Below are 17,389 nucleotides of genomic sequence, written 5' to 3' on the forward strand. Positions count from 1 at the left end.
TGGGCCAAAAGAATCTGGCCAGCTGGAACTCCAACCAGTCCACAGGTGCCTAGGAAAGCTGGGCTTTTGCCGGTCTGAAATTATGATGTCCGAAATTTCCATTACGTTTTGAACGTGAAGTTGGATTTGGCTGCTGGACATGGGGATTTTTGCTTTGCGTGTGTAAAAGACCGTCTTCTAGTATAGATCTATCGTATTCGAAAAAAAAAGTATAAAAGATCATAGTATAGAATAATGTAAATGTATCGTATCCGAAAAAAAATGTAAAATATCGTCCCGAGAGGGGAGAGGGGTCTTCAACGCCAAAACAATAATAATGGTAAGTTTTTTATTATCAGTGTATAATTTTTTTTACACTAGCACATTTATATCAAATAATATGAATTTAAATTTAAAATTAAAATCATGTAAACGTTACATACATTCATAGTTGCTAATGTAAAGAATTAACTACACTATTAGTGCATAAAAAGTTAGTAATAATAATAATAATAATTGGCTTTGCTGCAATTCTAATGGTTTTTTAAACTTTTTAAAATCAAATATTGCATAGAAAAATTTAGTTATTGATTTGCTTGGACTTACCTTAGAACTTATTTCTTGTAAAGGTTAAGTACAAGATGCATCCTAAAGAATACATGATTCATATTCCCCCTATATTGTCCAACTTTAATGGTTTTATTGCACATGCGTCACTAAACTTACATATATGCCCTCAATATAAGCAATAATTTGGGGATACGTGTGTGAGTCCACATGTACAAATATGAAAAAACAAATACACCCTCCATGACATAATTGAATATCCTAATTTGAGCACAAAAAGGCCATCAGTGTAAAGTTTTCTACACAAATCAATCAATTATTAGCTTAATTGAAGGAATATTTTCCTTTCCTTGAAATATGTGCACGCCACGAGACGAATAAGATTCAATTTGGGTTTGCTAGGTTGATAATAGTACATTAGATTAAATTGAAAAAGATGTAGAATATTCCGACTAACAATGAGGACAGCAAAATGAAAAAAAAAAATTAAAAGTATTCAACAAGAGAATATCTTGAAAGTTTTTTTTTTTTGTTGACGTATTTGTAGTCTTACTTAGAGCAAATATTTCCTAATATTTTCAAACTTCCAAAGTGAGTAGTGAATTATGGGTATAAACTAGTTTAAACAAATCGAATACTCTAGTGTTGAAACTTATTTGACTATTTTGACGAGTGTGAAGTTTTATTTCAAGACTTGATTACTTCTCAAATTGAACTCGAAATTGTTTTTATTGAATCAAACTCGAGTAACTTGAACTTTTTACATATAAATTTCACTTATATGTTAATGGAGTTGAGTGCAAATCGAACTTAAAAAATTTATCAAACAGAAATTGCTATTCAAGTTTGGTTCGATTGGCTGGTAAACCAAATTTAAATGAACTCTAACTGAATAAACTTGATTTGAGTATCGAGTAACTTGATTTGTCTTTGAACCCCATGTTTCAAGACATGTTCTTGACCATAGGATCAATCCCTGCTTCATTTTGTTAAACTAAACAAGAAAATCATCCACTTCAATGGATAAGTACTTTAGGCATGGACTTGAACACTGTCCTCAAATATAGTTTTGCCCCATAGGAAAATCCAGACGGGTTCATTGGCCAATACAAATATCTTTCAACTATTAATTGCACCTTAATTTGACTGAATTATCTGAGTAATTCCCTAGCATCACGCTATTTTTCTATCGTTATCCAAAAATTATAGGATTTTTCATCCTCTAAAATAGGCACTTCATGCCATTTTAATAAGTTTCAACACATTCCTCTTAATAGTCACTTAGAGGGGGAAAAAAGAAAAAGAAAAGGTCCATAGGTAATTAGTAAAATCATGTGATGTTCAAGAGCAGGATGAGTTTATTTATGAAGCTAAATATAATCAAAATTAATCTCAGCCTATAGTTTTGCATGGCTGGAAATATGTGATCTTGTTAGATTTCTCATTGAACATGTACATGAAGTTTGTTCACATAATTGTTACACCCCGTAGCTGCAGTCCAGACATGCCAATGCTAATCAAGTAGTACTACCTGATCTCTGCCTGTAATAATAGTGTATATATTATCAGTATATGCAAGATTAATCCTTCACATATGTATTTCAGTGTTTCTTTGTATTTTTGAAGCATGACATCTATCATCTGAAGACTCAATTATGAGAATCCTCATAAATTTTTTAATTCCTATCATTTCAAATTCTTTATAAACGGCAGAAAATTATACAATGTAAGCAGTTTTAGAAAGTTGAATTGAATACCAATAAGAAGGACACTCATTGCTTTACGTGATTCATTTTAACTTCTCTAATGATACACGCACTTGGTTAGCCCACATGATGCCGAATGCAGCAACGGAAATGCAGTGGGAAATACAGCTAGCTGGAGTGGTTATGGCCATGCAGAGACGTTAGTTACGGCCATGCAGACGATATTTTTTCCATGCAGTTGTAGTTTGTTAATAAGTTTGTTAGTAAGGAATCTTTTGACGTCAGCAGCAGTTGATAGCCGCTCTTAGCTGACTGGCATAGAATGTCATAAATAGAAAAGTTAGAGCCAGGCAAGGGACAGGGAATAAAAAAACTTGTCATAGCCTTTCACTTGTCTTTTCATAGCTTTCGTTCCTTCTTTCCCGATAATCTCTCGGTTACTAAGAAATAACAAATTCTTTTCATCTCTGGTTCTTCGAAGTTACTTCTCCGCTTTCTTTGTAGCTTCCAGACCTTAGATAAGCAGGCCTCCACTGACCTCTGCATCAGTGGTATCAGAGCTGGGTTGAACCAGCTTAGTTCACCAATGGCAGAGGGCACTAGGTCTCAAGACGTCAGAAAGATGGAGGAACATGTTCGCGCCATGCTGAAGGAACAACAGGAACAGTTCAAGAGGGAGATGGAAGCTCTAAGGAACTTGGTGATTGAATTACATACACAGAAGGGTCCAGTAGGAGGAAATGACTCCCCTCATAATTCGGATTCTTCAAACAGCAACCGAGGGAATTACCATGTTCTCTCTCGCTTATCCCGGATTGATTTCCCAAAATTTCATGGGGAGGATTTTAGGGGATGGTTGTATAAGTGTGAGCAGTTTTTCGAAATAGATGAGACACCAAGCTCGGTGAAGGTCAAAATAGCTGCAATGAATCTGGAGGGAAAAGCTCTCCAGTGGCACCAAATTTTCATGCGATCCAGACTTACGCGGGAGATCCCGGCTTGGGAGGAGTATATAAGAGAATTGTCCTCCAGGTTTGGAGATTCCTTGTATGACGATCCAATGGGGGAACTTAAAAGCTTGAAACAATCTGGGACAGTACAGGAGTATCACGACCTGTTTGAGAAGCTACTCAACAGGGTGGAGCTTCCTGAGGACTACGCCACAAGCTGTTTCGTAAGTGGGTTGAAACCAGAAATCCAGCTGTCTGTAAGGATGTTCATGCCTAAAAACGTGCAGCATGCTAGGACCCTGGCCAAGATTGAAGAAGCTAAGGTGCTTGTGCAGCAGAAAGGGAAGGGGTTATCCAAACCTTTCACAAGTTATCCAGGTCATACTAGCAATTCCGCTTCCTTCCACGCCAATCCATCTGGTCACAAATGGAAGGTAGATTCTAAGCCACTCCTACCCCTACCTACCTTTCAAGCACTACCTAGTAATGAGAAGCAGAAGGAGTTAGTCGTTAAGAAACCTTTCAAGAGGTTGAGTAGAGCAGAAATGGATGAGAAGAGAGCTAGGGGGTTATGCTTTTGGTGTGATGAGAGGTTCACAGCTGGACATAGATGTGGTAATAAACAATTCCACAGGCTGGAGGTTTGGGATGATATGTCAGGGGAGGAGGAGAATGAATCAGGTAGTGAAGAAGACACACTGGATGAAGGTCAACTGGCACACATTTCTCTTAATGCCATGACCAACATGAGTGTTCCTAATTTTAGAACTATGAGAGTCACTGGTCATGTGGGAAGGCAGCCTGTGAACATTTTTATTGATTGTGGTAGCTCCCATAATTTCATTCACCCTAAGGTAGTGCAGAAGCTGGGTTTGACTACACAGAGGGTTGATCCCTTGGTGGTAGAAGTAGCTTATGGGAATAAGTTGACCACTCAGGACCTTTGCAAGGACTTCACTTGGAAAATGCAAAAACAAGAGTTCAAGGTAGACTTACTTATGTTACCAGTAGGTGGTTGTGAGCTAGTTCTGGGCATGCAATGGCTGACTACCCTCGGTGATGTAAAGTGGAATTTTGGAAAACTGCGGATGGAATTTATGCAAGCTGGTCACAAAGTGGTCCTAAGAGGAATCAAATAGCAAGAATTGCAGCTAATCCGGCAGAAGAAGATGCAAAAGCTCCTTCAAAAGCCTGAGCAGATTGCTGAGGCATAGTTATGCCTGATCAGAGTAGTTCAGGACCCTACATCAGAACCACTATCTCTCCGCACCATCTCCACCGACATAAGTGAACATCAGGTACGCCATTCAGTAGAACTTGAACACTTGTTGGATGAGTACAGCGATTTGTTTCATGAATCTAACAATCTGCCACCAGAAATGTCTTATGACCATAAAATTACTCTGAAAGAGGGGACTGAACCTATCAATGTGAGGCCCTATAGATATCCTGTCTTCCAGAAGTGTGAGATCGAAAGGCTAGTGGCGGAGATGCTTGCGTGTGGCATTATCAGAACCAGCTCTAGTCCTTTTTCTTCTCCAGTAGTGTTAGTAAAAAAGAAAGATGGTTCGTGGAGAATGTGTGTTGATTACAGGCAATTGAATAATGCCACGGTAAAGGATAAGTTCCCTATTCCTTTGATAGATGAGTTGCTGGATGAATTGTATGGGGCAAAGTTTTTCACCAAGTTGGATCTAAGGTCTGGGTATCACCAGATCAGGATGAAGGCTGAAGATGTGGAGAAGACAGCTTTCAGTGATGGTCATTATGAATTTCTGGTTATGCCCTTTGGGCTAACCAATGCTCCCTCAACTTTTCAGAACTTGATGAATGATATCTTCAGGCCATTCTTAAGAAAATTCATTCTGGTATTTTTTGATGACATCCTGATATATAGTGTGGAGTGGGAGGAACATCTACAACACCTTAATATCATGTTTGGATTGTTAAGGCAGCATTCCTTGAAGGTAAAGGAAAGCAAGTGTGCTTTTGTTCAGCAACAGATTGACTATTTGGGACATGTTATTGATGCCAACGGAGTTCAGGCCGATCCACAGAAGATCTCTGTAATCATGAATTGGCCTATACCTCGAACCATCAAAGAATTAAGAGGATTTTTGGGGCTCACTGGATACTACCGAAGATTCATAAGAAACTATGGAAAAATTGTCAAACCATTAACAGATTTGCTTAAAAAGAACCAGTTCAAGTGGCGGGAGGGGGCCACTCTTGCTTTCAAGCACTTGCAGGAAGCCATGAGTAAGCCTCCTGTCCTAGCTCTACCAGACTTCACTCAGGAGTTCATACTGGAGACTGATGCTTCTGGAAATGAAATTGGAGCAGTGCTGATGCAAATGAGGCAACCTCTGGCATTCTTCAGCAAGGCCTTGGGTCCCAAGCATCAGGCTCTATCTGTGTATGAAAAGGAAATGTTGGCAATAGTGACTGCAGTCTTAAAATGGAGAGCTTATTTGGTGGGCAGGCACTTTACTATCAAAACTGATCATCAGAGTTTGAAGTATATAATGGAGCAGCGAATACACACACCTTTGCAACAGAAATGGATAGCCAAACTAATGGGGTTTGACTATGAGGTGCAATACAAAAAGGGATGCGATAATATTGTTGCAGATGCACTTTCCAGAAGACCACTAGAGGAAGGATCCATGTATGCTTTGGCCACTATCACATCTTCACTGATCAAAGATATACAACACAGTTGGCAGCAAGATAGACACATTCAGGAGAGAAGCTGATTCAAAAGGTAGCTCACAATGAACACCTCCCTGGTAGCTACTCCTGGCAGCAAGGATTACTAAAAAGGAAAGGCAGACTGGTGGTAGGCAACGATCAGGCGTTGAGAAACAAGCTGATTTCCTTGTGGCATTCCAGTTCACAGGGAGGGCATTCTGGAGTAGAGGTGACCTACAGGAGACTTAAACAGGTCTTATATTGGCAACACATGATTAAGGATGTGGCTCAGCATGTAGCCTCTTGTGATGTATGTCAGAGGCATAAATCAGATAATGCATCTTATCCGGGGTTGCTGCAACCGTTGCCTATACCTTATAGGATCTGGACAGACATCTCTATGGATTTTGTTGAAGGTTTGCCCCCCTCACATGGCAAGAAGGTGATTCTGGTGGTGGTTGATAGGCTCAGCAAATATGCGCACTTTATGGCAGCGGCCCATCCTTACATAGCCATTTCAATGCTCAGCTATTTATGGATACGGTTTACAGGTTGCACGGTTTACCTCAAACGATTGTAAGTGATAGGGACCCCACTTTTTTGAGCTCCTTCTGGCAAGAGCTTTTCAGGTTACAACATGTCAAGTTGAACATGTCTACTGCTTACCATCCTCAGAGTGACGGTCAGACGGAAGTGGTTAACAGATGCTTGGAAAACTATCTGAGATGTATGGCAGTGATCATCCTAAGGAATGGAGCTTATGGCTACCACTAGCAGAATACTGGTACAATACCAATTATCACTCATCTGCTAAGTTCACTCCTTATGAGATAGTCTATGGCCAACCTCTACCTCTTCATGTCCCTTACTTACCTGAAGCTACATCAGTAGAATCGGTTGACAGAAGTTTGCATGCTAGGGAGAGGGTCATTCATTCTCTACGCCACAACCTGACTAAGGCACAACACAGAATGAAACAATTTGCTGATCAACATAGAACAGAAAGAGAATTCAGCGTTGGTGATTGGGTTTACGTCAAGTTTCAACCTTATAGACAACACTCATTGAGGAGTCATCACTGCCAGAAACTATCTCCATGCTACTTTGGTCCATTTCGGGTGATAGCAAGAGTTGGCACAGTGGCCTACAGGTTGGCACTGCCCACACACGTTCGTATTCACAATACCTTTCATGTTTTTGTGCTCAAAAGGAAGGTGGGTTCAGGGGACGTTCAGGCTCGCATCCCAGCTGGGGTCTCACAGCAGGGTCAACTTCTGTTGGAGCCTATAGCAATATTGGACAGGTGCTTGGTCAAACGAGGAAGGGCCGCGGCTACGCAAGTACTGGTCCAATGGAGCAACAGCTTTCCAGAGGATGCAACATGGGAATACTTACAGGATCTTCAATTGCAGTTTCCCAATTTCAGTCCTTGAGGACAAGGACCTTGTAAGGGGAGGGTATTGATACACGCACTTGGTTAGCCCACATGATGCCGAATGCAGTAACGGAAATGCAGTGGGAAATACAGCTAGTTGGAGTGGTTATGGCCATGCAGAGACGTTAGTTACGGCCATGCAGACGATATTTTTTTCATGCAGTTGTAGTTTGTTAATAAGTTTGTTAGTAAGGAATCTTTTGACGTCAGCAGCAGTTGATAGCCGCTCTTAGCTGACTGGCATAGAATGTTATAAATAGAAAAGTTAGAACCAGGCAAGGGACAGGGAATAAAAAAACTTGTCATAGCCTTTCACTTGTCTTTTCATAGCTTTCATTCCTTCTTTCCCTATAATCTCTCGGTTACTAAGAAATAACAAATCCTTTTCATCTCTGGTTCTTCGAAGTTACTTCTCCGCTTTCTTTGTAGCTTCCAGACCTTAGATAAGCAGGCCTCAACTGACCTCTGCATCATCTAACATCCGCTTTTTCAACTGCACAGCATTTTCCGAGGAACGATTAGCAACCAAGACCTCTAAAATGTGTAGAATTAGCCCATGTTCAAATACTAAATTGCGGATACGAGGCAAACACAACCGTGAGGACTAGAAATAACCACGTCGACTAGTTTTGGGAAGGTGAAAAAATGACGTCACATAAATTAGTAATGGAAAAAAAATGATGCTTTTGACGGACCTCGTCATGAAGCATTAGCTCCGTTCCACAAAATCCCGCTCAAATGAATCGTCAAACAAAAAGTTCATTTGCTTTCCCTCCACAATAATTGCCAATTTTCATTCATCCATAACACTAGAAAATGGAAGCAAACAGAGAATACAAGAAAGTAGTTGGAGGCAGACTAGGTATAAAGGAAAGCAGGGAAAATACAATTGCACTAAGGTATATTACAGCAAGAAAAAGGAAGAAGTGGCGATAGAAGAGCAGAGTTTCGCATCCGGAGAAGAGATAAAGCAGGAAACACCCAGGTAACAAAACAACAATGGTATCACATAACTTTCGAAATTTGACAAGGTCGTGGAGCGATGTGAGTAGTTGTCATTGTTGAACAATGTTGTGAATGAATAGATCAATTGATTTTTAATGGTTTTGGTGGAACAGACTATTCATTAGTCTCGAGTAGAAGAAGGTAGGTATTTTGGTGGCCAACATAGGGGAGGATAGGTGAGGAAAACTTAGTGCGCCAAGTGTTTCTAAAATTGCATGAATGGGATGGGAAATTGCTTGGGTAATAATATAACAAGGGTACTGGTTGTTTCTATGAATTTCTTATAGATTTTGTTGATTAGCAATGCTTGCGTGCTGATTATACTTTATGTGTGGTTTGTACATACTATTCATGGCAACATACAAAGCGAAAGAAAAAGTATTACAAAGATAATTCCTTTCAAAATGTCTCTTACAGCATGTTATATAAGAGACATTTCACATGAATAAATAATGACACGGAGTAAAATTATTATGCAGAGTAAAATAACATGACGCTCAGATTGGTAGACGCCTTGCAAAAAAAAAGTTACAAGTTTTTTTAGCTAGTGGGGTTGGACTCCATGTTGAATAACTGTTACATGCAGTTAGTCAACAATTACAGTAGAAGAACTGATATTTAATATTGCGTGAGCATATTGTAAAATTGCTACATATTATTTGTTAGTTAACTCGTATTTGCATAATCACAGGATAAATAGAAGAAGAGGTTAATTGTTTGAAACTTGATAGTTAGGACAACAGACGACAATCCGAACAGGGTAGGCAGAATGAATAACATAGTTTTTAACTTGGCACACTCAATATGGAAAAAGGTTACAAGTTTTACTTTGCTAGTGTGCGTGGACATGAAGGTGAATAACTGTAACATGCAGTGAGTTAGCAATTACAATATAAGAACTGCTCTGTAAAATTTTGTGAATATAAATGTGAAATTGGTACCTCCTGATTGTTACATTAACTCATATTTATAGAGTAGGACAAGATATAGAAGAAGAAGTTAATCCCATCAAACTTGATAAATAAGTGAGAGTAGATTGTAAGTGGAATTGGCGAGATAGAATAATTAACCTACTGTTAATTTTGACAAACAGAGTGTGAAAAATAAGTTACAAGTGTTCATAACTATTGTTACTAAGATTTGAAAGTGATATATTAGTTATGTTAGTATTTTGTAATGCATTAAGAATAAGTGGGGAAAGTATAATGGAATTGAAGGGCAATTGTCTTTGTAAAACTCCAGTTTAAATGGACAGATGCTCTGATCTCTGCAAGGGATGCATTGGAGATTAAGAATCTTGAGATTTATGGAAAAGGAAAGCTGGTAACATGTTATTTATTGTTTACCTCATTTCATATAAAAAGTATTGGTGTATGTATTACGTGGCTTTGCTATTGAAATGGTTGATTTAATTTGATATTAAAGGTTGGACGACATGATCCGAAAGAGAATAATATGGTGCGTGGCGTACTGAAGTACCCCCTGATTTGGTAGGGATGATGATGAACAGCGGGCATGATGATATCGGTGTAAATGGGCTTGTTCCATGGTTAACGAAATTTATTGTTTGGTTTGACGTAATTACTGCGTATTATTGTCAACATTATGGGTCATTGATAGGCCTATCAACTTGTAACTACATATAGTTACAGTTAATATATTAAACCAATCCCAATATTATATTGAACAAATAAGTTATCTTGAATTAAGTCACATGCATGTAAAAACATAAATGTAGTGATCTTTTGGATAATCATATTATAAATAAATGAAAATTCAATTTTCGTGGTGACCATTTTATTTATTGCCATAGAACCTACAGTTATAGAACCTATGCCAACAGTACAAATGTTAAATTTATAACTTTCACTTAGATATACTATTGTATATGCGTGTATTGTATTCCATTCTGGAGAGCATGTGGCTCATTTATGGATTGGTAATATCGTCATGTAACTGCAGGCTAAGCTAAATGAGCTGTATAACATTGCTGTTTGTGAGAATCCGAAAATTATATTTATATTTTATATTTCTTAGAATTTATATATATTGTATTCTAATCTAATTGCCTTGAATCTTTGGTTAATCTAACGGTTGAATCTTGATTTTTCTTATATTGCCTCATTCAATTTGTTGCATATTGGTTTTCTTGGGGTGATAAACCAATTAGTCCAACTAGGGAGGTAGGTGCGATAAATTTTGTGAACTAGAGGGAAATTTGACCAAGAACTCCCTAGACCAGCCTTCAACCGAGAGAAAGAGAGGGATGATTTGCTCAAGCCACAAATTTTGACCAAACATATTTGACCAAGTCAAAACAGCTTCCATTCCTTCTTGTTTCCATTCAGCTTAACCGACAGCCAATTTCCCCTTTCTTCACTTCATGTTGGAACCGAGAGAGAGAACCAAAACATTCCTCTTGGTTGTTCCACTTCAGCCAAGAAAGAAAGAGGGCAAGGCTGGTCTCCTATCTTCTACTCCAACCGAGAGAGAAAAGTTGAGAGAATTTTTTGGTTCATTTCCATATCAGTTGAAGTCGAGGGAAAGAGAGTTAGAGAGGAAGGAAAGAGTGAGAAAGCTCTATTTTCTTGGTGTGATTCAACCTTGAGGAGCTGAGGGAGGAAAGAGCATTCTGTCTCCATTATTCCAGCCATGAACCGTGAATGAAAAAGGGAGGTAGTTGCTAAGTTCTTCTTTATTTTCCTACTACCTTTGGTTAATAATGTCTTAGAATGAATTAAAAGTGAGAAAAGAGAAGTTTAGTTGGAGAAAAGTTCATCCAAAGCCAAAAATTTCTGGATAAATTGCTACTTAAAGACCAAGAGGACAAAGCTGCTATTTTCGGTTCTTTTCTTTAAAGTTTTGCTGGATTTTGTCTAGATGTACTTAATATACCTCCTATCCTTATTTTTATGACATGCACGAATTGCTTTACTTGAATCTAAGTGAGGTTAGTGTTGGATTTTGAAGGAATTTTGCTAAAAATTTTCTGGTTATGTTGATGCTTGAAGGCTGATGGAGTAAAGCTGAAAAGTTGCAGTTTTAACTGCAAAATTTTGCTGGTTTTGGCGAAGAACTCACTTCATGTACCATTTACCTCTTTTATCTATACATATATATGGTATTTGTTGGGATAGAAGCAAGAAAGACTAATTGTTGGAAGAAACCTTGCTAAAATCTGTTTGAAACTAAGGAAGACAAGAGCTTATTTTACAGCCTCTTATTGCGAAATTTTGAGGAGTTTTCCCTAGGAAGTCATGCTCTAAATGTTATATTTCTTATTTAGTATGATATATAGCATGTTGTCTTTGAATTTGGTAGCAAATGGCTGGCCTAGATGTGAGTTATTGGTAGCAATAAAGTTGGAATAATTCAAGTGAAAGGCTGAATTTCGGGTGACAGTCACCCCTGGGCAATTTTAGTAAAATGATCATAATTTAGTGTAAAAAAATCGAAATTGAGTGCCGTCAACTGCGTTTGAAACTAGACTCATAGATCTTTCTAACGGTATAAAATTGGAGCTATGGTTTATTTTACATATGCACCAGAAAATCGCCCAAGTTGACTGAAAAATGCACCCTGCACAAATAAAAACTGGGATGTTGTAGTAAATTGTGCCTCAATTTGGACTAATTTTTGAACTGAATCTCCTTGAGGTGTTTTTCAAAGATTGTTAGTATTTCAAGTCTAATTTTAAATGAGCTAAGTTGTATAAGTTTTTGACATTTATAACTCAAGTTATGATTTTTCCAAAGAAATAATGCTTGCTGGAATTTCAGCCTTGATTGCTAAATTTTCAAGATGATTTTAAGCTCAATTTGCTCAAAATACCATATAAGACTTTAAACTACAAGTATGTGTTGGAAATGAACCAAAATCATGGACCTTAAGTGGTTTAAACTCCATTTATTTCACTATTTTCATAGTTGGAATTCTACTCAAGGCTGACCGAAAGAGATAGTGATTTTGTTTAGCTTTACAATTGGCTTTGTGTGGTGAAATCATCTTGCTAATGTCTTAAACATATGATTAGACACTAATTTTGGTATGAGTAGTGAATTGAAGTAGAAAATGAAAGGTTGAGAGGTGAAAACTTCACTTTTACATGTTTCATGTCCCTAGTGATAAATTTCCAGTTTTAGTTGAGGAAAATGAGTGTTAATATGTTAATATCATGTTTAATATAAATGTTAGCCATGTCATGTGATTTTTCTAGTTTGTACATGTTTGATTCGTTTGCTTATGGAAATTTCAGCTTGTAGAGTTGAACTTTTGCTTGATGGCTAGCCTTGGTATGGAGACATGTGAGTTAAATACTTGTCTATTTTTGGTGGCTTTATGGTCTGAAACTAGTAGCTAGTATAGCCTATCATTTGTGGTCTTGATTTGGGTGGTTTGGCCATGAAATTTTGCATTGAGTTTGGAGAGGAAATATAGGACTTGTTATTACATAGGTGAGTGTGTACATTATCACACTCAACCTAACTTGATTGAATTCCTATTTTACAACTATAAGTGAATTGTTTACAAGTGAACTGAAATTCATGCGCATGAGTTAAAAGTAACGGCCTGGATCTTAAACCCCATAGGCTAGTTAATCGAGTCGAACCGGCAAGGGTCTGGTCGATTAGATAACGAACCCTGAATCTACTATTTTGTCGAGTGGAGTGTTATCTTCTCAACTAATTGGTATACTCGAGTATTACCACCACTGTTTACGTTTGGAATTCGGGCCCGGTAGGGGGTTGATTGGTGGATGGAGGTTGGAATTAAGTGGTGATCTACTGGATTTGTTATGATTTTATAGTTGACGGAGTGTCAACAGATTTTAAACAAGTTGTCATGGAACCTGTTCCCGAGAGTAGACTGCATCCTTTTATATGCATGTGTTATCGACTGTACATGGTTAAATGAGTTGTTTGGATGTTATGTTCTTTATGGAAAATGTGATCATGCTATCGTGTGAATGCTAAAATGCCTAGTTGCTTGTTGTTCTTTTGGAACCTCACTGAGCTTTTAGCTCATTCCTTCAATTGTTTTTCTTAACAGGGTACAGGGATGACAAGGACAAGAATAGTGCTAATTGTAATAGAAAATCTTAATCTTGTATTGGACGGCACTGTATTATGGTATTAGTGTACAAGTTCTTATCTTTTGGTCTGTATTTTGGTTTGTATATTCGGATGATTGGTAGTATGTAGATGTTATATTGAGAGTTTTAGCGTTATTGATTTGCTATCCAAAGAATAAGAAATTCAAAAATTGTAGTTCTTATTTTAAATAATTGCAATTCTATTTATACTTAGAGAAGTGATTGAACTACTTGCATTTCATTTCGCTTAGTCGTATACATAAGTATGGAGTTTTTTGTGAAGTTGGATGGCTTGTAATATCTATTGGGGAGTTTCATTCTTACTTTGGAGTTAATGTTATCTCTGAAATTAATGTTAGTGAGTGAGTCCTGGCGAGAGTTAGGCAGGCGATTCGCTAACCTCTGGGGTTCACCCTTAAGGGAAGTGGGGTCGTCACACTGTTAGTAGGCATATTGTCATAACACACCAATGTCAGCTGCATATGAAGTGGAGCTGACAAACTGAATAGAGCATAATAATTAAGTGTGACTTTATTCAAGTTACATCCAGATAAGCCTAATATCATGTTAAGCCAATTTGAAAGTTACAGTGTATTTGAAAAATTGTTAATTACATTGTGTTTAAAAACTGTTACAAAATAGTTATTGAAAAGTTACAGTGTGTTTGAAAATTGTTACCAAAAAAATTATTTAGGAAGTTACAGATTGAAAATTAATACAAAACTCCGTATTTGACTATTTGTTGACAGTGTGTTTATAGTTTGTTACAAAATAGTTATTAAAAAGTTACAGTGTGTTCGAGGACTATTACAAAATAGTTATCTGAGATGTTACAGTTTAAAAATTAATACAAAACTCCATATTTGAAGACTGTTAGTTACAAAGTGTTTGTAAGTTGTTACAAAATAATTATTGGAAAGTTGAATGTTATTGAAAACTGCTACAAAATACTTAAATTGGGAAGTTAGAGATTGAAAATTAATAACAAACTCCATATTTGATGATTGCATGTTACAGTGCGTTTGTAGATTGTTACAAAATAGTTATTGAAAAGTCACAGTGTGTTTGAAAACTGTTACAAAATAGTTATTTTAGCAGTTACAGTATGATCCATACAACAGAGCACATATAAAGTATGGGGTCCATACAGCAGACCACATATAAATTTGGACCCAGTATGGGGTCCATACATGTTACGTTTGGATCCAAGAATAGCTTTCGTAGTTCAAAATTTGTTACACAGAGCACATATAAAGTTAGTACACGTGCATTATTATACAATATCGACCCGAACATGTCGACTAACAAACATAGCTGTATAAAATTTGTTTGCATTATTATCATAGTAGAGATCAAAACATAGGCGGCCTTAGTTAAGTTGGCATTTATGTATCTTTAACAACAAAATTGACTGGGATTTCATACGTACTCATTTTCACAGCCAATATTAGTTGTTAGTTTATATTTTCTAACGCCACATATTACCACTCGAGAAGATAGAGTGGCCATGAATGAATGGCCATGATTTGTTATAAAAAAGTCCATGACTACTTTTTAATGCAAACTGAGTAATTATAGTTGTTATTTGATTCTAAATTGACCTTTTACCATGGCCACTTTACCTTAAACGTTGAAGCCAATTAAGTTGAATGTTTGGTGAATGTTACAATTATGTAGTAATTCCGTTCAAAATTTAAGTTTAGATTTTAGGACACCTACTTTTTTAATACAACAACTTTCTTTACATAATATTTTGCTTCTAAATATTACTTTTATTACGAACACATACCCTTTTTTTGTTGAAGCAAGCAAGACCATTTTGTGGTATATCACGAGCGCATATATCACGACATATCACGAATGCATATATCACGACAGTCATTTATTGTGGTATTCTATGAAAAATATCATAATCATAAAGAAGCACGTTCAATGGTATTGTAAAAATGTTAATTTTCAGTCAACTTTATAATTTCTTAACAACTTTATACAACCCATTACAGAATAATTGATGTCTACTAACACTGGACATGATTACAATTGTAACTCACTTGTCTAAGTTTGAACAGAGTGAAACATTGAAGGCGCTTATCCAGGCACATGAATAACTTGTAATAGCTTATTAACTGCTTGTAACGTAGATATGCAGCATTCCCAATCAGACCGACATGGAGGTCTAATAACAAATGTTCTTCGAAAAACACCGCAAATCTCGTTCAAGATTACTAATGTATGAAAATAAAAAAAAAATTTAGTCAGTTATAGTCAATTTGCACTAATTTATTTTAACATTATAGATTAAAAGAAACTGATAATAGGGAAGCGATTGAAACTGAACAATGTCTTCAACAGAGAAGTACTAACATTAATAAATGAGGTCAACTTGGTGAATGGATAATCAGAATTAAATACACGTAATGGAACATACGGTTAATAATATACGATGTCCAAGATATCCAATTAACAATACTACATAAATATGTGATGTACCAATAAAAGTTTGTTACCTGCGGTGATGGTGAAAATACATGATATGCATCAATATCACAGTGTGTTGAAATTGTCGCACGCTCCTCCTACATTATATAATATAACTATTTAACTGTCAATAAATCACTATCAGTGCCTATATTGCTCACTTCAAAAGCTAAATTGGACTAGACGTTATAAAAAAAATTATATATCAAACCATTTAGATATCTCTGACGGAGTTATGTTTGGAAAAAATAGAAAATTTGGGTGCATTCATTCTGTAGGGACTATCGCAGGAGGCTCCTGATTAACCAAACGGTGGACCTTCGGATAATACAAAATAATATGTCATAGAAGTGAGCATACGTTAACTACATAATATACATGTGTTGAAGCGTTCAGGTGTCTACCATTACAATAATAAAAAAAGTAGTTTTATGATATGAACAACAACATCTTTATTTTTTCAACTAAATGTATGCATATCATATCACTTTTTTTTTCGATTTTGGGAGCAACGACGTTTGGAGGACCATTCACTGACTGACTCCTTGAATGTGTCTATGAGTTTTAAATGGCTCTTACATTGTATAAGACAGACCAAATAGGTATGTCAGGCGTAACAAAATTATTATATAATGAAACATCCATGTAACTAATTATGCCGTTACAAACATTTAAATAAAAGATAAAACCATGGCCATTACTTCTTAATATATTCGGGAGGAATTGTCTTTATGCCTATGGTATCAAACACCTTCAATGCGTGCCTACACAAAATTCCTTCATTCTCATATTTTTTGCAACTACAGCATACATTTAGATCATTCCGATTGAATACCACTATTTTTTCAGATCCTCCATTATACCTCATGACCGCAAACTCCACAAGCATCCCTGCATCTTGTTGTTTTAATATAATCATAGTTGTTGACTCGCCATATTCATTTTGGAATGCTACAAATATTGTTAGTGAATACGTCTCTGCTACATGCACAAGCATAGGTGTTTGCCTCAACCCAATCATGGACAGTTTTTGCCTTATTTCATATTCTGCGACGAGTTCATTATGTCTCTTATCATCAATCACTCGATTGAAATGATTAAACAACTACACAAGGTCATGATCCAGTTTTCATGTGCAACTCATGGTTATACTCTAAGACAAGGTCATGCACACGGTACTTCATTGTCCCTCTAAACAACACGTAACCATTTTAGCTCCACACCCTGTTTTCGTCGGCACTCGTACCCTCTTTGGCATCACATCACCTTTGTACTTGCATTTCACATCTTTCTTGCAGCCACTATATCTCCTAAACGTGGTCACGCCGTCTTTGTCTGTATTTAAATAGTTTTTACGTACACTAAAATCCATTTTAGAGGCATATTTATTGTAAAACTTCTACGCATCCTCTTCACCGTCGAACTCTATTCCTAATTCAGGGGTCCCATCTTCTACCAATTTGCTACAATTCATTACTTTTGCTCC

General features: G+C 36.8%; 1 long non-coding RNA gene across 3 annotated transcripts; it reads left to right on the top strand.

The window, feature by feature from the left end:
• The first annotated feature begins 10,661 nt into the window (after window positions 1–10,661).
• Window positions 10,662–13,643, top strand: LOC140015661 (uncharacterized). Of its 3 annotated transcripts, none has more exons than XR_011822295.1 (4): window positions 10,662–11,009; window positions 11,304–11,419; window positions 12,589–12,637; window positions 13,383–13,643. It is a non-coding gene; the product is annotated as an uncharacterized lncRNA (long non-coding RNA). The 3 variants fall into 3 exon arrangements; XR_011822297.1 differs by having other exon boundaries at window positions 11,345–11,419; XR_011822296.1 differs by lacking the exon at window positions 11,304–11,419 and having other exon boundaries at window positions 10,663–11,009; window positions 13,383–13,617.
• The last annotated feature ends 3,746 nt before the right edge of the window (window positions 13,644–17,389 follow it).

The sequence above is a fragment of the Coffea arabica genome, chromosome 10c, assembly GCF_036785885.1.
Source record: "Coffea arabica cultivar ET-39 chromosome 10c, Coffea Arabica ET-39 HiFi, whole genome shotgun sequence".
Classification (NCBI taxonomy): Eukaryota; Viridiplantae; Streptophyta; class Magnoliopsida; order Gentianales; family Rubiaceae; genus Coffea; species Coffea arabica.